The sequence below is a fragment of the Lynx canadensis genome, chromosome F2 (genome assembly GCF_007474595.2).
Source record: "Lynx canadensis isolate LIC74 chromosome F2, mLynCan4.pri.v2, whole genome shotgun sequence".
Lineage (NCBI taxonomy): Eukaryota > Metazoa > Chordata > Mammalia > Carnivora > Felidae > Lynx > Lynx canadensis.
This window is the reverse complement of record NC_044320.2, coordinates 36,193,571-36,214,564: the sequence shown is the minus strand read 5'-3', so window position 1 is coordinate 36,214,564 and position 20,994 is coordinate 36,193,571. Positions and strand designations below refer to the sequence as shown.

The 20,994-nt window shown below is 48.8% G+C and overlaps 1 long non-coding RNA gene across 3 annotated transcripts in view; it reads right to left on the bottom strand.

Moving 5' to 3' along the window:
- LOC115506375 overlaps positions 1-17,644 on the bottom strand; it is a 32,385-nt gene extending 14,741 nt beyond the window's left edge. For 2 of the 3 annotated variants that reach the window (XR_004343148.1, XR_003966344.1), the window contains exons 1-4: positions 16,834-17,644; positions 15,992-16,079; positions 3,341-7,628; positions 680-905 (exon numbers count right to left, since the gene is read on the bottom strand). This is a non-coding gene — a long non-coding RNA (uncharacterized LOC115506375). The remainder of the gene's footprint in view (positions 1-679; positions 906-3,340; positions 7,629-15,991; positions 16,080-16,833) is intronic. The other variant, XR_003966342.1, reaches the window with a different exon arrangement.
- Between the last annotated feature and the right edge of the window lie 3,350 nt (positions 17,645-20,994).

Here is a 20,994-nt window from a genome sequence, read left to right as displayed (position 1 = left end):
GCAATGGCCAGGCGCCAGGACTGCCCCACCACGGCAGAGACTGGCGGAATACACCCACTTCCATGACTCCAAGTCTGAGGCTCTGTGGACCCCCTTCACGGCCGTGGCTGGGAAAGCAGACCCTGCCTGGTGTGTGGACGATCCGGGTGAGTCCATGCTCCCTGCCACCACCCCCTGGAGGCATCGCTGTCCTGATTGTATCACGGCTTCGAAATTCCCTGACTCATGCCATCCTCAGATTTTTTTAAAAAGAGCTTATTCAAGGGGTGTAGGCTGCATGTTCCACCCGTTCCCACTCAACACAGCTATTTAATTACAGCACCCGCGTGTGTGTGTGTGTGTGTGTGTGTGTGTGTGTGTGTGAGTGAGGAGTCAGGGAAAGGAGGCGTTGGGGAGGGGCAGAGGGGCTCCTGGACCAGAAGGAGAAGCCCTTGAAGGAGGCTTGTGCTGATCCCATTATGAAAGGGAAATACTGCTGCTCAAAGAAAGGCTGGCCCTTCACCCCAGAGCTGGGCAGGTCAGAAATGAGGAAGACTTCTGGGGCCGTGCGGGTCGGCTAAGAAAAAGCCACCGATGTGGGGGAGGGATGCTTCCCCCCGGCTCCTCGGCTCCCACTGTTCTCCTACACCGCTAGGTAGCCAGGCTGCCACGTGACTTGCTGGTAACCATGGCAACGAACCCGGTTCCTCCGTGGAGCGTGTGGAGAGAAATCCCACAGAAAGATGACGGGGGTGCGGGACGTCGTGTGGTACCCAAGGGCAGGGGAAGCCAGCTCCGTCGCGGCCGGGGCAACTGTTGCCGTCGTTGTCGTGGAGGAAATAGCAGGGGCTTGTTCTCTTCTGAGCTCGAGACGCTGGCCGTTTTCTCCTTCTGACACTTGCCTCCCTGATCTTGGAACGCGGTTTCTGGAGATGAAAGACAAAAATAGCTCTCTCTGAAGGAGAGGATGCTAATGCACGCCGTGCTTTCAGACATGGGCTTCTCGCTGTCAGGCGTCCACCTCCAGTACGCGGAGCCTTGGGCCAGGTTCCTCTCGCTGTCCCTGACCACAGCGACAGCCCCGGGGAAGCCGACACGCTGCCGGCAGCCAGAAGCTCCGAGAGGCGGTCTGGGGCCTGGAAGACCGCAGGGCGGTGCCCGGAGGACAGGCCAACCCAACCGCGGGCCCTCGCCACTCCCCTGCTCGCAGGCACAGCTGGAGGAAGTGGCTCACATTTTCCTTGTTGCCGACAAGGACATAATGACAGTTTGGGGAAACACATATTGTTAAGCGATCCGGCCTCCCACAGCCAACGTGGGAGCGCAGGGCGGCCCCTTCTGGGGGGCGAAGACCTGCCTCCGCGGAGGCCGGCTGGCAGGTGCTGCCTCCTTAGTGGGATGCCCCTGACTCAGCCAGTTACTGCCTGTGTGACCTTGAACAAGTCACTTAGTCTCCTTGGATGCTAGTTGCTCTCTCCATCTTTAAAAGAGGCACGGTAATATTTGCGTGGCCATGCCCACTGGGTTTGTGTCACAGTCATGCTTGAAAATTCCCTACCAGATATCATCATCCTTTTCCTTAGTTGTAGAAGTATTCATTCTTAAAGGGTTCTGAAAGTTGGAATGAGTCAGCAATTAGGTCGAAAGTTACGGTAGTGCAAAGCTGCAGAAATGACCGTGATGGGGTTTGTAGATAACATTTAATGAGTGCAAAGCAAATTGCCTGTTGCATTTAAATCCTCACAACACCCCTACTGGTATGACGGTTTCCGTTTCACAAATGAGGCCCAAATTCACATAGCTGGTGGTAGAGTCAGGATTCAAGTCCTGGGGAGTCTGATTCCCAAGCCAGGATCTTAACTGCCGCAGGGGCCTGTGCTGGGGTGGGTCCACTGATGCATTCTCCATGCTCCTGGAGTTGAGTTACCAGGTGGTTTCCTAGGGGTTCACAGAACAGCATGGGGGCGGTGTGTGTATGTATGTGGGTGTGTTCACAAAGCAGCCTGGGTGTGTGTGTGCATGTGTATATTCATAGAGTAGCATGGGATGTGTGTGTGTGTGTGTGTGTGTGTGTGCGTGTTCACAGAGCAGCATGGGGTGTGTGTGTGTGTGTGTGTGTGTGTGTGGTATGTGTATGTATTTATAAAGACTGGACTGCCTTCCTTCCTCATCTGGGAGTTCCCCATTTGTCCCATGCTGACATGACTATCTCTTAGGGTCCTCGCGGAAGCTTCCAGAACAGCCCAGAGTGCTGCCATCTGCCCTAGTCTCAATGGAAGCACAATTAGTGGGCATGGGAGGCCAGACAAATGGAGTCACATGCCGCTGTCTCAGAGACAGAGGAGCAGAGTGGGCAGGTTAAAAGCTAGACAGCAGGGGTTGCCTCACCTAGTGCTGGCTAGCCTAGTTACAATGGTCACTCCTGACTCTTCTCATCCTACCCGGGGCCTGGAAAGCCCACCCCTCCGACCGGCCGGGGTGCATTTGGCACCGGGGATCACCCCCCTCTCCCCCGCCACCACCCACCCTGCAGGCAGAAGCAGAGGCCAGGGTATTTATGGTCCTGGCTCCCTCCCTCCTGGGATGCTGTGGGTTGGCTGCTCCTCTTATTTTGGGGGGTGATAAGGACTCTGCCGCTGCCAGCCCTGGGGTACTTACCCTATTCCCTGCCGACTCCTTAAACCCTGCTCACCCTTTTACAAAATTCCTTTCATTAAACTCTTCTCAGTTCCCCGGCTTGAGAACACTAACCGGTCCCTTCTGGGAGCCTGCCTGATACAGCGGGAGGAGGGTACCTCCCACCCACAACTGTTAGGGGTATTAAATGGGCCAGTAGGCGTCAGTGAGCCAGCATGTGCTCCGAGCCAGTCAGCAGGTGAAGGGGTGTCAGTGCCCCTCCCCAGGGCATTTGCAGTCACCCTGCCCAGGGCTACAGCGTGGCTCGCAAAAGCCCGGACTGTGGCGCGGGCCTGGGTGGGGTGACTCTTCTTCCCCAAGCCTTGGCTGGTTTGCAACAGGAAACCGTGCCTACTAAAGAAATTGAAGATGGTGGGGTTTTTTTGTTTTTTTTAAATGGGAAAAGGAAACAAAACGTTAAGTTCATTGAAGGCACAAATGCAGGGTCAGATAAGCACAGATAATGATTACTCATTTATCCTAAAAATATTGATTGAGCACCTGCCACCTGCAAAAGATTTAGCAATTAATAATATAGGCCTGGCCTCATTTTCTCATACAGCTTACACTCCAGTAGAGGAAACGCACTGTTAAGCAGAGGGCACTAAGCATTCTTTTCTCTTCTACTGGTGAGGGAAAAGGGGCTTTTGGCGGTGAGGAAAGTGACTTTTAATTGAGTACTTACCACGTGCCAGGCACCATGCAAGGCGTTCCATTTATATCATCTCACTTAATCGCACAACACGGGAGAGGTCGACCTATCTCCTTTTTGCAGTGAGGAAGCTGAAACTCAGAAGGTGTTACATGATTTACCAAAGTCAGTGACCATTCAAAAAAAAAAAAAAACAAACCACCGTTTATTAAGCACCTACTGTATGCCTTGTCTCATCCCTGCTTTTCAAGAATGTGTAGATAGTAGGAGAGATAGGCACCTGAACAGATACTCCTCAAACAGTGGGTTGTGTGTGGTGATCATAGAGATATGCTCAGGGCCTTATGGAAGCACTCAGGAGGGATCCTCAACCCCTCATGAAATGTCAGGAAAGGCTTAGGGAGGGCAGCCTTGAGGACGTGAAGCCTCATTCGATTTTTAAAGATAAACTGGCAACGGCCAGGTTGGGGTACGGTGGTAGGGGGAGAAGAAAGACACGCAGGAAGAGGGAGTGCCAGAAGCAAAAACAGACAGACAGACAAACAGACAAAAACCAGGTTGCAGCGAAGGGGTTGTGGGTAGGGGCCAGGTCCCCGCAGAATTTTATTTGGTAACAAGAAATGTGGGCTGCCAGTCCCATAGCTCACCCTCTAGGTTAAGGAGCTCAAACAGGGGAGTCACGTGGCTAGCTCTGGATTTAGATAGATCACTCTGGCTATCACGTGGACGACAAACTTGAGGTGGACAAGAGAGGGAGCAGAGACTTTTTAGGAGGCCACCAGTAGTCATCAAGCCAAGAGATCATAAGACTCCAAAGGAGGTCAGAGGTCCAAGGGATGGAGAAGGCCATCATTTGGAGAACTACTTTAAAAATCTCAGAATGTAATGACTGACTGGCGTTGAGATACCTGAGTTGGGGGAAGCGGGGAGAGAGGGAGTGAGGGAGAGAGGGAAGGAGAGACAGAGAGAGACAGAGAGAGAGACTCCCTTCTGGTCCAGAAGAAAAACAAACTTGGAAGGCTTGGTGGCTGCTGTCTTGTCTGAGACCTTTTGCGTCTCTCATTCCACTTTATTTTGATTACAGACCCCAAGGAGTGGGGCCATGATCTGAGCTGGGTGTGTCAAATTTGCTCCCGGGAACTTGAATCTGGGCAGTGGCCTTGTTCAGGCTACCAGACGCCAGGCTGTCCAGTGATTCCCTTGATTCTAGGAACCATCTTGCAATCCTTCCAATTAGTCTCTTCCGTGCACTGGCAAGTCAGGGTCAGTCCCTGTTGCTTGCAGCCAAAGAGCCCTGATGGGGAGATGAATTCAGCCCTGGACCTGGCGGATCTCAGGCCCACGCGACACCCATGTGAGGACCAGCACCTCCAGGAAATAGAAGTCAGAGGGGAAACGTCTGGGCTGGAGTTATCGGCATGTAGATCATGGAAATCATGCCTGACACTAAGAAAGAATCAGTGGCGAGAGGGTGTGGGGGAGAGAACACCGGTGGGCGGAGGGCGACATCCCGGACAACAAGCAAAGGCTGCGAGGAGGAAGAAACAAGAACTTGAATGTTCAGAGAGAGACCAGGAGAACTAGGAGAGGCTTGATTTCATAGAAATCAAGGGAAGAAAAGTTTGAAGAATGAACAGTTGAGGATTTCACGTACAGCCAAGGGGCCAAGGGCACTGGCCTTTGAACTTGACGAGAAGTTTGTTGATGACCCATAGGGTAGGATCCCTAGAGGGAGAGGTGGGAGGAATAAGCCAGGCTGCCTGCGGAGAAGTGAGGAAGAGGAGGTCAATGGCTCTAGGAGTCTTATGGGAGGTTAGTTATGAGAAAGGAGAGGGTGGTGGGTGGGGGCAAGGTCACAGCAGGGTTTATGTCAGTGGCTCCGGTGCTCCTTTGAGTCAAAACCTGCTCCCCTGTGCCTGAGAGAATGGGGCTTTGGCTGGCGGAAGTGATCCCAGCAGAGCATTCTTTGCAGGGGTGGTTTTGCCTGAGGGTCTGTGCATCCCTGGGGCAGAAGAGCATTTGGAAAACTGACAAAGTCCATAGCTGGTAGGTATCTTGTGCCGACTTCCTGCCTGACTTTGTCCTGAGACGGCCAAAACAGCAACTAAAGGAAGAAAGAGAGGCAAAAAAAGAGGAAACTCTCTGTTGGCTCTTTTGGATTCCATCTAAAAATCTCCCTGCCCACCGCCCCCAAATTTAGGGGGTGAGGAGAATGCTCAAACCATGTCTGAGAAATTAGTATTAGAATGACATTGACTACCCTCGTGTTAGTTGATGAGTGTGTTCCTACAAGGAAGGCCTGGCTTGGCAGGTGCACTGTGCTAATGCTTCCCATAGACTTTTTCTTTAGATATTTACTGGCAAAGGATGGCAATAGAATTGAGCCAATGACAAGATATTTTTTTTTTTCAAAAATCATTTAAAAGAATTCTTGAAATTATAAAATTTGTATACGGTCATCGAAGAAGGTTTGGAAAATCCGCAAAGACCTAAAATAGCCAGGAGTCCCACCATAGTAATACCTTCTTGGCCTATTTTCTTCTAGTCTTTTATTTCTAGTAGCAGGTCCAATATTGATAGCTGTTATGATGGCCGAGCCACTAATGTCCGTTGCAAGGCTGATCTCAGGAGCGACTGTAGGACAGACAGCAGGACCCTATCTATAGTGTGTGAGGGGACGAGGGAAAGATGAAAAATGCAGGGGGACACAACCCATCGGCTGGTCAGATGCCTGTCATAGCACAGGTGTGCCTTGTGGTAAGAAACCTAATGCTCTACTGCGAATTTCCATGTCGGGGTATCACTCTTATTTTAGTTGTGATGGCAGATTGGGTTATTGGTCCCTAGTCTTTGTTCCTCCCATCATGTGACCCTTCCAGCGCCAGAAGAGTTGACTGATAGTTCTGTGCCCCATTGTCTTTGGACTTAGCCACATGACTTGCTTTGGCTAATAGAAATTAGTGGAAGTGATGTGAGCAGGGGTTTTAAATATGCCCTCATGGCTTGGCTTAGTCTCTTGCATTTCTGCCACCTGTCACAAGATGAAGTTGCCTGGATAGCCTCTCGGAATGAGGAGACACTTGGAACAGACCTGAATACAACTGGCAGCTTGGAGCCACACTTCGCTAGTTTCATTCACCCAGGAGAGTCATAGCCCCCTGCACGCCCAGAAGCAATAAGTAAATGCCTATTGTTGTAATGCACTGAGATTATGGCATTGTTTGTTACACAGCATTTTAGTAGCAGACATCTGAAGGAAGCAACTACTATAATTGCTTGGATGTGAAGCTTCAGTAATATCTGACATCTGCATTTCCTTTACCCCCATAGTTATTTCTTGTCAAGTCCTCTTTAGCTCCTTTGAATTCTCTTCCATATCTGTTCCCTGACTCCCTTTCCACTGCCATCATCCTTTAACACTTCCTACCTGGGTTCCTGCAATGGCTTCCTTAATGAACTTATTTCTTCCCCATCCAGGAGTGCAAGACTCAACTGCCTTACAAAACCCCCCGCACCACAGGAAACCTCTGCTCAAAAGGCTGAGAAGGCTTCTCTTTATTTCAAAGTAGAAGCAGCCAGGCAACTCAGAGCTAAGTTTTAATAACCAGCCTCAACCTGGCGTTCTGATACAATTCTCTCCTCTGCTTTCCATAGCTCTCTTTTACAGCTGACCCTTGAACAATGGGGGGTCAGGTGTGCTGATCGCCCTGTGCAGTCAAAAATCCGTGTATAACTTTTGATCCCCTAAAAACGTAGCTACTAATAGCCTATTGTTGGCCAGAAGGCTTACCTGTGAAAGAAACCGTCGACTAGCACCTATTTTCTATGTCACGTGTATTGTAAACCGTATTCTTACAATAAAGTAACCTTGAGAAAGGAAAATGTTATTAAGAAAATCATAAGGAAGAGAAAGCACATTTACAGTACTGCCCTGTATTTATTGAAAAACATCCACATGCAAGGGAACCTGTGTAGTTCAAACCCCTGTTGTTCCAGGTCAACTGTGATTTAGCCTCCTCATCCATTATTTAATGCAAAATAACGATAATAATAACGCTTACCCAACAGTTGTTGAATTGCTTACTATGATATCACTTAAGTGTTTTTCCTGTTGTACAGGTTAAGAGTAGATTCAACCAAGAGTAATCAAGGTCCCCCAAAATAGTGGCTTACCTAAGATAGTTGTTTCTCTCTCCTGTAAAAGTACAGAAGTAGGTGGCCAACGACTGGTCTAGTGGCTCTGTTCATGATCTCTTCAGGGACACAGGCTCCATCCAGCTCACAGCTCCATTATCCTTAAGAGTATTGGCCTCAGGGGTGCCTGGGGGGGCTCAGTCAGTCGAACGTTCGACTCTTGACTTCAGCTCAGGTCTTGCTCTCATGGCTCGTGAGTTTGAGCCCCGTGTCAGGCTCTGTGCTCACAGCGCAGAGCCTGCTTGGGATTCTCTCTCTCTCTTCGCTCTCTCTACCCCTCCCCCACTGACACTCTCTCAAAATAAATAAACTTAAAAAAAAAAAAAAAAAGACTCTTGGCCTCATTCTCGACATGGCAGGCAGAATGCTAGACATCACATCCACCATTCCAGGCAGCAGATTGGAAGAAGGACAAAAAAGAAAAAGGGAGTAAAGAGTAGATACCAGCTGGCCTCTCCGGGTAGTGGCCACATAACATCTGCTTGTATCTCATAAGGCCAGATAGAGTTGCAAAGGAGGCTGGAAAGTATAGTCTTTATTCTGGGAGGCCACATGCCTAGCTCAAAACTGGGAGTCATTACTACGGAAAAAGAAGAAAGAGGGGTATGCGGGGGCAACAGCCTCTGTCTCAGATATATTCCCTTGCCGAATCCTCATGACAATCCTATGAGATGGATACTATTCTTATACTCATTTTACAGAGGGGAAAACTGAGGCACAGAAAGGGTGACTACCTTGGCCAAGGCCACACAGCAAGGGTGAACTCAGGCGCCCTGCTTTCAGAACCTGTGCTCTTCACCCCCATGCCACCCAACTTCCCTGGGAGTGAATCTGCCCACCTGACCCATGTGCTCCCTCAGCTAAGCTCTCTTCTGTCCCCTGCACCTCCCTCCAAGGCCCAGGTTCAGGCTCTGCCTGCTCCTGTTCTTCCCGATCTCCTCCTGGAAACCCTCCCCCTGTGTGGCATCATCGTCCCGGCTGACAATGCCCAAGAGGCAGAGAAACAGCCAATACAGCATCAGAATACATACTCCATCTAGGCAGTTCAGTATAGTAATTAAGAGCTTGGACTCTGGAATCCAGCAGAGTGAGGTTCGAATCCTATGTGACCTTGCTCAAGTCACTTGACCTTTCTGATCCCTCTTCTTTAAAAAGGGAGGTAGAGAGAACCTGACACGTAGGACGATCGTGAGGGACAAATGAGATCATGCACCTAAGTCCCCAGGCCACCGCTTGGCACAAAGCAGGTGCTCAGTACAACGAAGCTGCTACGATTGCGCCGACATTATGCATGTCCTTGCCTTCCAGACGGGAATGCCTTAGACAGAGAGGGGAAGAAGGACCTTCGCTGGAGGCCCTTGCCAACTGTCTGCCTCTCCTCTCTTGGGGATCTGCAGGGGTTGCTTGCGTACTTCCATCTAGGGCTCCGACCCTTTAGACATGGCCCTGACCAACCGTTAGGAGTGACAAGCTCTGATTTCCTTGATTTGGAATACAACCTGGCCACCCTAGGGAATCTGGTTAGTGGGGGAAATGCTACTACTGAACAGATGCGAAATATCCCTCATGAACAGAACACAGGGCATCAAGGTATCTGCCAAAGGGGATGATTTTTATTGTTACACAAACATGTCCTATCAGAGCCCATATAAATCCAGAGAACAGGTGCATTTCCAGAACAGATTACCTACCTCTGGTGACCGAGGAAGGGGCAGGGGAAAACAGGCCACGTTATTTTAACATTCAGTAATGCTCTTACTGAACGTAAACAGAAATGAAAATCGGGACGGATGGAGAAAAAGCACTTGCTCCTGAACAAAACGCCTTCTCAGGAACGGAGCTTCTTGTGATGCTCTTTGTTTTACCCAGAAAGAACCGGGTTCTATTCGTTGGGCTTGGGAAGATGCAGCAAAGCCCGTGCCCGACCACGGCAAAGGCAGAGCTTTCTGGAGGCCCCCTCCCCCCCATTCTGAACCCCTCAGGAGGCCAGGCTCTGGTGCCCTCCAGCTCTGTCCTTCCCTGCCCCCAGCTGCCTGCCGGGAGGCACACATGTGGACAACCAAGCTGTTTTTCCCTCTTACTTCGTTCCTTCCAGTCCACTCTTTCTGCTCCCACCCTTATTTCCTCACGTCCGGGCTAGTATTGTCGTCTTCTGAACGGTTTCTAGGCTGCGAGTCTCCCATACCTCTCCTCTCCACCCCACCTCCAATCACACAGCCACCAGTCAGAAAGGCTGACCTTTTGTACCTCCTCCCTTTGAGTGTAAATTCTTCTTACCATTTTTCTTGACTGTTTTTTCAGAGGTGAAGAATTCTAGCTCTCCAGACAGTGCATTTCTTCTCTAAGTTTTCACTTCTTTTCTACTAAATCCAAATCTATGTCCCCGATTGCTTCCAGTCAGCTGAGAATTTAATCCACCGGCTCTCTCTTTCACAGTTTTTCTCCTCACATGGAATCCTTCTCTTTCTCCCTGTGGCAGACTGTTAATTGCCTTCCCCGAATCTGTTTTCTCCTTCAAAAGTAATAGTTTTGGCTGGGCATGGGGCTACCCCGTGAAAAACTACATTTCCCAGACTCCTTTTCCACTGGGGGTGGTCATGGGACTATGCACCGGCCAACACGACATGGATACAAGCAACATAAGCAACTTCCCAGTTATATCCTTGAAACGACTGAGTGGTTCATCTTGGCCTCTATCTCCCTGCCTCCCTGGCTGGCAATGGGGAGGACTGGAGCGGTCACTTTGAACACACAAGTGGAAACCTCATATTGAGGACAGAGCAGAGAGACTCGGATCACCTACCTTGACTGTTGAGGGAGAAATGAACTACCAGTGAAGAAAAGCCTCTGTCTGGTGGACCTCTTTGGTACAGCAGCTTAGCCTGCACTTAATATCCTCGTCCTCACTGACGACAGTCCTACTCATTCTGTAAGTCTTCATCCAGGCAGACACGTGCCTTTCCACCCTTTGACTCTCAAAGCCCTTTGACCTACCCCCATTCTACCTTGGACTACACTGGTCTGTGGAGGAGTCCTACTTGCTCTCTGCAGCTCAAAGAGGACAGGGGCCAAATCTTCATCATTGTTTTATATTACACGAAGCCTAACACCCAGGCTCACGTGTGATGACTGAGTTAATAAATACGAGTAATTAAAATGAAGTAAATAAAATGAGTACTAAAATATAATAAATCACTAATAAATGAGTTGAATGAATGTATAGGTTATTCTTCATTGTCTCTATACGCAATGACTTATAATAAAATGAGCAACTAGTCGTATGTGTTTAAACAACCATATCCCAAAACTGCTAGATAAGAGGTCATTGTCAAGCTAGAGAATGAGGTGCCATACCCGTCTTTCTCCTGTTCAACATTACTATCAGTAACTTCAGTGGAACGGTCAGTATACCCATTGTACCTGTGGCTAACATAATGGGAAACCAATAAACTAGATAAGAGAATCAAGAACAACAACAACAAAACATTTGTAAAGACAAGTACAATGGACGAAAATTAAACTAACAGATGAAGTTCTGAATATCAGCTCAAAGGGTGGGCAAAAGGAAAGGACAAAAGAAGACTCAACTAAAGATTATATTTTTTAAAAGCTTAAGGATTTTGACCAGAAGCCCAGTAGGAATCAAGGATATGATATGATGGCCAAAAAATGTTTAGTGCAATTTTTGGGCTAAATAAATTCGTTCGAGAACTGCTTATTCAGTGCCTATTCCGTGCCTGGTGTTGTGCGAGAGACAAGGGTGAAGAAGGTGTGGCCCCTGCCAGCAAGCTTATGGCACAAGGCAGACGGTGCTCGGTGCTATAAGAGCAAAGAGGTGGGAGTGTGGCACGAGTGTGACCAAAAGCAAGTAGCTGAGTTTGGCTTGAGTGTGGGGAACAATAAGGCAAGGGGGGGGGTTGGTTCGGCACCAACCTGTAGGGCATCCATAATGCCAGGCTATGGAGATTGGCATTTATGTGAAAAGAGGGACAACTGAAGGATATTACGGGGGGGAAAAATCAGTGTTTTAGAAAGATTTTTTTGGAAGCAGTCTGGTGGGCAGACCAGAGGGGGGAGACCTAACAGCTCAGAACCAGAGGCATCTCTTTAGAGACTGTCTTGTTCAATATCTTCATTTTGTAAGTGAAGAAACTGGGGCCGAAGGTATAAATCACGTACCGAAAGCCACAGGGCTGGCAGAGGCACAGCAGAAGTGGAATCCAGGACGGGCAGCTCCTCTGTCCAGGGAGTGAGGACAGCAGCCATCAGACCTCATGTAGCTGTCGGAGTTTAGGAAAGCATTTCTGGAGAGACGTGGGGCAAGGAAGCCAGTTAAAGGACTATGTCCACAGTCAAGGTAAAAAAAAAATACTGAGTCATGGGAATAGAAAGAGGGTGAGCTGGGACAGAAATTGCTTCAGTGCCGGGAGCTGGAAGGGGAGGAGGAGAAGCAAAGGCGACAGAATTTGGGGGGCTGGGAGACAAGGCGGACAGCGGTGGAACTGATGGACATTGGGAATGCAAGGATGACGAACAAGTTGGAGGAGTCCCACTTTGGGGAGGTCCCATTTACATAAAAGAGGCACCGACCAGGGGACTGTGTCACTGGAAAGCATCCGGGAGAGGGTACTGAGGAAGCACCTGCAGGAAGAAGTGATGGAACAGCTCGGTCTGGAGAAACCTACACTGATGGCAAACAGTGGAGCCGAGACCCAGGGAGGGATACGATAGCTGGCTTCCCATGCCTGGAACGCTTTCCCGGCCGTCTGTGACATTGCCTCCTAATTAGCAGGACACCAGTGCAAGGCAGCTGAGCAGGAAAAGGCGTGGAGAGGGCCTGGACCCAATCATCAGCAGTGAGGCAGAAGGAGCAAAGGTTTTGGAGCCACACAGACCTGGGAGCTCGGCTCACCTATGAGCTGTGTGATGTTGGGCAAATGGCTGGACCGCTCTGTGCCTCAGTTGCCCCGTGTCCAAAATAAAGAGGCTGCACTGGAAGACTTCAAAGATCTGGTCTAGATACAAAATTTCTTGGTGCTAAAAAGGTGGCTTATGTGCATGGAATAAACGGGCGGAAATTTTAGGGTTGTCTGATTTGGATTGGGCTCCTGACGCTGTACCAACATCGGTGATGGAGGATGAACAGGCAGCCTGCTTATGGTGCCCTCCGTGGTGGCGTGTAATGACAGAGCGGGGCTGACACGTTCACAAAAGCACTTTCCTCTGTGGGTAGGAGTGGGAAAGAGTCCCACTTAGCTGATATCACTAATTGTTAAAGAAAACCATATGAGCTAACAAGAACTGCAAATGGATGTGGGAGCCATGAGTCAACCACTGAGTTTCAAATGCATTAATTTTACATTATAAATGACACGGGTTTAAAGTTTCTTCGATTTTATAAAACTTGTGATTTTTCTTTAAAAACAAACAAAAAAAAACTTATCCAGACACACACCAATATGTGTTAAAATACTAAACATTTACTTCCATCCGGAACCATCCTTAAAACAATGATTGGACTCTTAGCTATGTTCATGAGAAAATCTGTTTTCGGACAGTCTTGTAAACTGATTAAGTATTTTCTGGGCAAACTACCTTCTTCCTACAAAAAAAAAACCCCAGTTCTTGTTACCTTCATAGAATTTTTAAAATTCCCTTTCAGGCTGCTTTGTAAGGGATAATGCTGCTTACACAACATCTGGCATTTCTACTAGAAATGAAATATTCCGAAGGCTTCTGGATAAGCAGTATTTATATGTAATCCTTACCTCTTAAATATCGAATTCTTAAACAGCAGAAGTGAGAGAGACTGTTTTCCTTTACCGTGGTAGATTCAGAGTGACTTTACAAATTGTCAGGTAGAGAACAAAAATATAAGACCTGGAGATTATGTAAGAAAGATCTACGCTTGTCGTCCTCACCTCCAGGCAAAACAAGACCCAGAGGCAGAAAAGAATTTTCAAAGCCTGACTTAGAGGACGGTGGGAAATAATCCCATCAAATCAAAGTTTAGGGCAGTGTTGGACTGTGGCAGGAAGAAAAGAACATTGTTAAAAATAGATACTCATTCTCTTTTGGCCACGGACAGTTCTTGAACATCTGACATTAGCAACACAGATCAGAGCCAGTTTTAGCTCATCCTGTCACTTAACCATTCCTAGCTCGGTTTTTTTCCTCACCAAAGTGGGGGTGATGTTACTTATTTACTACCGGGGTGAGCCTGAGGCCGACGCGAGACAACACGCACGCACGTGAGACGCTGTGTAAACCACAAGGCACTTCAAATACAGGGCTTCGCTGCCATCGGCGGAGACGGCCTGCCCCTGGGTGATGCTCACACCGGGGAAGGACTAGTGGCTGTTGTCTAATAACACGCGCTGTCGGTTTCCAAACCGCAAGTGGCATTCAGGGTGACATAGCATTATTAACGGGGAAAAAAATCTGCTCGGCACAGACCTCCCACTTACACTAATTAAAGCTCCACACAGGTAGAAGAATGCATGGCTTGAGATCCACCCTGCGGGCCTAAAGGACAGAATCGTCTCCAGCATTTTTGTTTTGTTTTGTTTTTGTGATAGCAGCATTCTCTTTGTTTCAAGAAGAGTGGGGGAGGGAACATATGTGGGTTTGCTCAAATGCTCGAGAAAACTGCTACGCGGCTGAAGGGATAAAAGCGGGGGGGGGGGGGAAGCACTAAGGAAAGAACGTGCTAAATCTAAAGGTGTAAGCGAAGCACTCGGGAACTGACTGAAAATGCTCTGGTGCCAGGTGAGGCATGGAATGACGAGAAAGCGGACTGTGCGCGTGTTGCAGAGGTGCGTGTGGAAAACGAGTTTCTCCTTGTAATGAGCTTTGTGGCTGGGAGAATCTTCCTCCAGTTTCTGACCATTAGCTCCGGCCCAGAATCTCGTCCGTGGTTCTTGGGATGAGCTAATGAGGCTGTGGGCTGGCTCTGATTGGGGGCGGCTCAGTAGCTCTGGTCTCCTTCACAGCCACCTTACACCTCACACCCTGGGGCCCAGGTCCCTAGGAGGGCAGCCCCCAAGGTCGCAGAGGGGTGTTCCCTGTAAAGGAAAGCCAGGGAGAGCACAAGCCTTTTTGATGGTGACTTGGGTACTTTAAGCCAGATGTCACTCTTTGGATGAGGTGAGGATGCCTCCCTCCCTGAGCCACCCCCCCTTCTTAAATGTTATATTTTCCAGGAATATGCTAGAGAGACTACTTGTGCTCCAATGTCTGTTCTCTTCCTCTCTTAATAGAATATCAGTTTTTACTGGTTGCCCCAAATAAAGACATTTCCCAGCCTTCCTTGTGGCTTGTGTGTGTGTGTGTGTGTGTGTGTGTGTGTGTGTGATGGGAGATTCTTTGAGAAGCAAACATCTCCAAAATGCAGTCTTCTGCTAAGTTTGCAGAATATGCTTGGAGCCCGTGTGGTTTGTTAGGAGGTGAACTTGTGCAGAGAGTGTGGATACACACTGCGTGACAGCAGGCTAAGCCTCGGACATCTGCAAGGGAGTGAAATCAGGGCAGCTCTTGCTAAGACGGTTCTCTATTATCTGCGTAAGAACTAAGAACGGAGTGCAAGTGAGTCACCAAAGTTAAAGGCGAAAAACAACAGCTGAGATTGGACCAAGAGACCAATAAGCCACAGTCTGTTACATATTATTGCACAGTGTTACGGGGGGGAGGTTTTAGATGGGTTTAATGTGGAAGAATATGAGTTGGGCTATTCCAACCCTGTCCCCAAATATGTTTGTGTGTGGGTATGCGTGGCCAAGATACATAACTACATTTTGTACAGGTACAGGTACCTATATGGTGCCCTTTTTTAACCATATTTGTTTCATTCTTTCTAATTCTGAGAATATATACGTGTATCTTCCTCGGTTAGAGTATAACATCACTTGGGACAAAATCCCTTCCATTAAATTCACTTTCATAAAAAGAAGGTTCACAACTATAGCTTTCAAAGAATCTTAGTATTAGAAACAGGACTAGAGGGGCACCTGGGTGGCTCAGTCGGTTGGGCGGCCGACTTCGGCTCAGGTCATGATCTCGCGGTCTGTGAGTTCGAGCCCCGCTTCGGGCTCTGTGCTGATGGCTCAGAGCCTGGAGCCTGTTTCAGATTCTGTGTCTCCCTCTCTTTCTGACCTTCCCCCATTCATGCTCTGTCTCTCTCTGTCTCAAAAATAAATAAACGTTAAAAAAAAAAAAAAAAGAAAGAAACAGGACTAAAGGTCCCTTTGGATGTGTTCAAGCAGGCTGTAAATTCACATAAACTGAGTAATAACTCGGTCCACGTCTCTCCCCCATGGCATGTGAGGTTATTTTGTGTGATCTTGTCAGATGTGGGGACAACCTCCATCGCCAGCACTCCCTGACCTACCCAAACAGGAACGGTCTGCTCTTCCTTACAGATTCCTCTTTAAAGTCACACAACTTTTTAATTAAGCATGCTATAACGTTTCCAGGAAACAGATGCGGACTTACTGGCTTGTACTGTCCGTGAGTCACCTTTGGGACAATTGGGCTGATGTTTCTGTGACTCCTGTCTTTTGACGTTCTCATTTCCCATGCCCTGGAAGAACCCATGGCTACTCAGTTTTATCTGCAAATCTTTTCAGCGCCCTGAAAGCAAGTTTTTGGGGCCAAGAGACACAAATGTATTTTGTGCGGCACCTCTATAGAGTGTTCTCTTTTAACCAGATTTGTTTCATCCTTTCTAATTCAGAGAGGTATCTTTGATGGAGAGGAACCGGAAAGGAGTTATTTGTTGACCTAAAGGCATCACGAAGAATAGAGTCCTTGTAACGTTTAAACAGGGACGGTTCTCCACCCTGGCTGTACATCAGAACCACTTTGAAAGATAAAGGCAAAACAAAACAGAAAAAAAAAAAAAAGCCTGGAACCCTCCCCCCCCCCCCCCCCCGCCCCCCGGACATCCTGACTTAATTGATCTGGGCTGGGGGCCTGGACATCTGTATTTTTCTAACGTGTAGAATTGAAAATCACTGCAAATCGAACCATTAGAAAAGTTATGACTTTTTTTAAGGCTCTATTCCGTAGGAAATCTTGTCTGTTGTCGCTTCAGCTGCAGCAAAGCTGTGGCAGATAAAAAGAAACCTCCAGGCTGTAAACCCACATACCCATGGGGGCCCTGAGCATCAGGGGTGGGGGCAGACTACTTAGCTTAGTGATTCTGAAACTCTATTTTTGGATAGAATCATCTGAGGACCATGTCTGAAATACAGATTCCTGGGGGGCGGACCTCCATTCTGAAGTGGTTGGGGACAGAAGGAAGGCGGGGGTGGTCAGGAATCTGCATTTATTACCTGCAGGCCAAGCGATGCTGACGCTCCCGTCCACAGCCTTAGCCAGTGGCACATGCGTGGGACACCGTTCAGTATATTCACAGCAGAACTTCTCAGTGTTAGTCGTGACCCTGATGGACTGGGGATGGCTTAGAGTTCAGCAGATCCAAAGGGAAAAGCCTGATCCTGGACCACAGAAACAGATGCTGACAAAGCCATGTTTTCTGGAAGGTCCCCATCATTTCCGGGTTGATTCTTTACCAATCCCTCCCCAGCCGTGTCCTGCAATTTCTGGTCAGCTGTTGTCTTTACACCATGCCCCTCCTTTCTTAACCTTTGCCCTCTAAACACAATTTCTTTTTTTTTTTTTTTAATATAATTTATTGTCAAATTGGTTTCCATACATCTAAACACAATTTCTAAGTGCTGACTAGCCCCAGTTGGAAAAGCCTCAGCTTCAGGAGCCCTCCGGGTACCTCCCACCCAGGAGAGCGCTTCGTCACTGTCCCGGAGCCTCTGAGGTACCCGAGTGCCTTCTTTCATGTGACCAAACTGCCTTTCTGAGGGCTCTCTCTCTCTTATACCATGGTCCCTTTTCCTTTCTGGCCATGAAGTCCTACCCAGGGGTCTCTAAACTTACCACAGTGTGCACCCCATCTAAGCGAAGCCTCCTACACCCCAGAGCTGAGCCCCATCCTGCCCTAGAGCCACACTCTCTGCTTACCCAGGCTCCCCCTACTAGAATCTGGGCACGGTGTTTGCTCTTTTTTTCACACCCCCTTTCCACTGTTAGTCTCAATACCTTTTCTTTTTCTTTTTTTTAATTTTTTTTTTTAACGTTTATTTTTGAGACAGAGAGAGACAGAGCATGAACGGGGAGGGTCAGAGAGAGAGGGAGACACAGAATCTGAAGCAGGCTCCAGGCTCTGAGCTGTCAGCACAGAGCTCGACGCGGGGCTCGAACTCACAGACCGCGAGATCATGACCTGAGCCGGAGTCGGCCGCTCAACCAACTGAGCCACCCAGGTGCCCCAATACCGTTTCTATATGAAACTGTGAACTTGCAACCATACATGTTTCCTTTTAGGAGAAAAGTCTATCTAAATAGGCTGTCACATTTCATTCTTCATCTCAGAGATGAAATCATCAACACGTCACAAGTTTGCCAAACACGCACTTTTAGTAGACCATTCTGGTAAAGGATCAGAGAACTGAACTACATGCTTAACTACATCTTGCCTCTTTCTCGAATCAGGATTTGGAGACCATGGCCTACAGATGCTGGATCCCGTGGTCCTCAAGTTTTGTAATAACCCCCACGGCGAAATCACTTGTCATCACTTCACTTCTAATTTGGGGACATACACTGACCCTGTCACCCCTTATATTAGGCCTTCCATATCCCAGTCCTCACCCTGTTTCTAGGGTACCTGGGGATTCCAGGTGTTAACATCGCAAGTTCCCTTTGCCTAATACAATCTCCTAAATTGAAACCCAATATAAGATTCCTTACCCTTTCCCATTGTTCCATGAAAATTAACAGATTCTCCAACTGCTCTGTCTCAGCCACACACACTTTCTTATGAATACCAACATTTATAGTTTCACCTGAGCCCTTTTCTCACCCTTTCAAATGTCAGCGTAAAGGCCTTTTGGTGAAATTATGGAATTTCTGGCAAGCACATTTTTCCAGATCTTCCCAGGTAGACTTTGGCTCTTACCAGAAATCCATCGTTCTGGCATGACAGTTGCTCTCCAGTGTCAACTGCTTGCCAGAAACAATCAAGAATTCGGAAAACCCTCACAAAAGGAATGACAACAGATGACTTTTGGCTCACGACCTTTTGTGCTGTGAATAGCCGGTTGCTGGTCTGCCCTACACCTGGGAAATCTTGACTGGCAGCGTGCGTTGCGGCTGGATCTCAGGAGACCTCGTTACTTGTTGAGTGTCCGTCTTCATGTTCCCAAGGCCCGCGTGCCAACCTGGCCCTTCCTCTAGTTGCTGCTGTTGCCTGCTGAGGAAGGGGAATGCTTCTCTCTCCTGCTGCCACAGGTCTTTATCGAAGCCGTCAGAGGCCGGCCTTGCCGAAGTCCTCATTCAGCACTCTCAGGAGCTTCCGGTTCATCACCTCACACCTAGGTTAAAGACATCTGACCGATGCCACTCAGGACCACCTCCAAGGACTCCTACTTGCTAACACTCACCCCAACCGTCCTGATCCAGTGGGAGTGCGTGTGGACCCAGCCGTCTCTACCCAGTGGCTGCGGGCAGCTTTTGTTCTGTTTCGTTTGAGGATCTAATCGGCAAAGTGGGACAAAGACTATTAGTCCCGATGTTCTTTTTACAACTTGTCCCATTTTATTTCAAGATTTTATTTTTAAGTAATCTCTGCACCCAATACAGGGCTCAAACTTACCACCCCAAGATCAAGAGTCGGGTGCTGACTGCACCAGCCAGGCGCCCCGAACATACTCCATTTTTAGAACACACACATATTTAAGCTTCTCTGAGACTCCACAGACTCTCCTCCTCCAGTGATTAGCCCTTCCCTCAGTTTCACAAGAGAACTCTTGAGATGGGCGCTCTACCCCTGCTCTTTCCACCTTCCCAACTCCCGTTCCTTCGTTAACCCATTTATTTTTGGCTTCCCTTGTCACCACTCACTCCAAAATGATTTTGTTAAGATCACCAATATGCCCACCTGCCGCCAAGACTTTGCTAGCTTCCTCTTCCTGGCTCTCCTGAGACACTTACCAGTGAGTGAGTGCTCCCTCCCTGAGGCACCCTCCTCTCTGAGCTGCTCAACTTGTTCCTCCCCTGGTTCTGCTCTCCTTTCTTGACTCCTCTTCCTCTACTTCATCTGACTGCTGGCTTCTCCTCAGGGCTCCTCTCCTCGAAGTGATCTTACCCAGTCCCATAGCTTTAAATACCTTCTGCATGTTTGACCACTCTGTAATTTCTATCTTCAGCCAATCCCTCCCTGAGAATCATATATGCACCTGGACCCACGTGCTTCAAGTACGACGTACTTGACATTGCCGCTGGGCTAATGGCCATCGCAAACCTGTCCAGGGGTGAGTTCTTAAATCCCTGACGTGCTGTTCCCAAAACTCTCCCCTCACCCATCTTCCCTATTAGGTCAGTTTATGGCGTCACCCAGCTGACCAAGCCAGCTGACCAAGCCAGAAGCCTGGCAGTGGGCTCTGATTCCTCCTTTTCTTTCATTCATAGAGAAGCCATCGGCAAGTCTTGTTGGTTCTACCTCTAAAATCTTTTCAGTCAGCCCATTCGTCTCCTGCCGCCACCCAGGACCAAGTCTCCACCGCCATCTCCCAGGATTGTTGGTAGTCTCCTAATTGTCTCCCACTCCCACGCTCGCCACGTTCCAGATGATCCTCCACATGGCAGGAAGGGTGCTCCCGACAAAATGCCAATCGAGTCACATCCCTCTCCTTCTCAGAACATCTTCCATTCTTCCCACTGCATTTGAAATAAAGTCCAAAAGCATCACCACAGGTGACAAAACGTTGCCTTATCTGGTTCCTGCCCACCTCCAAACCTCATCCCATGCCACACCATCCCGAATGTTCCTTTCACTCCAGCACACGGGGCCCTTCCAGTCCTAGAACAGGCTAGGCTCTTTCTTGCCTCCGGGTTCTGTACTTGCTGTTTCCTCAGCCTGCAAGGCCGAGGTTACCTGGCCTCCTGAGAGGAATCTGATGGCCACCTATCTAGAGGAGGGCACGCCTGTGGTACTTTCACAATACGTCTTCCCAGCGGACTACAAACTGCATGAAGGCAAGGACCTGTCTATCAAGCCTAGGGTTGCACCCCCAGGCCCTGATATGTGGCTGATTGGTACTGAACGATGATCCAGAGGTGGGTCTTTTGTCTACAGATTCCTAAGGACCGACCTTCATATGCCACAGCTCCCCATAAAGGTATGCGGTTGTAGGACCTCTGGCACCCGTGAAAGCGTGCTGCTCAAATCTCCTAGGCCATGGGAACCCAGCTGACAGCCCCAGTTGTGGCCCTGTTGGATCCAGCGGTCTTCCTTCTGGGGCCACCCTCCACCCACTGCCCACCCGGCCCCCAACCACTGCCCAGCCCTCCCCTGCACAGGAGGCCTCTCTCGGGCGACTTCTGCTTAGGAACACCCCATCGGCCTGGCAGAAAGCTTT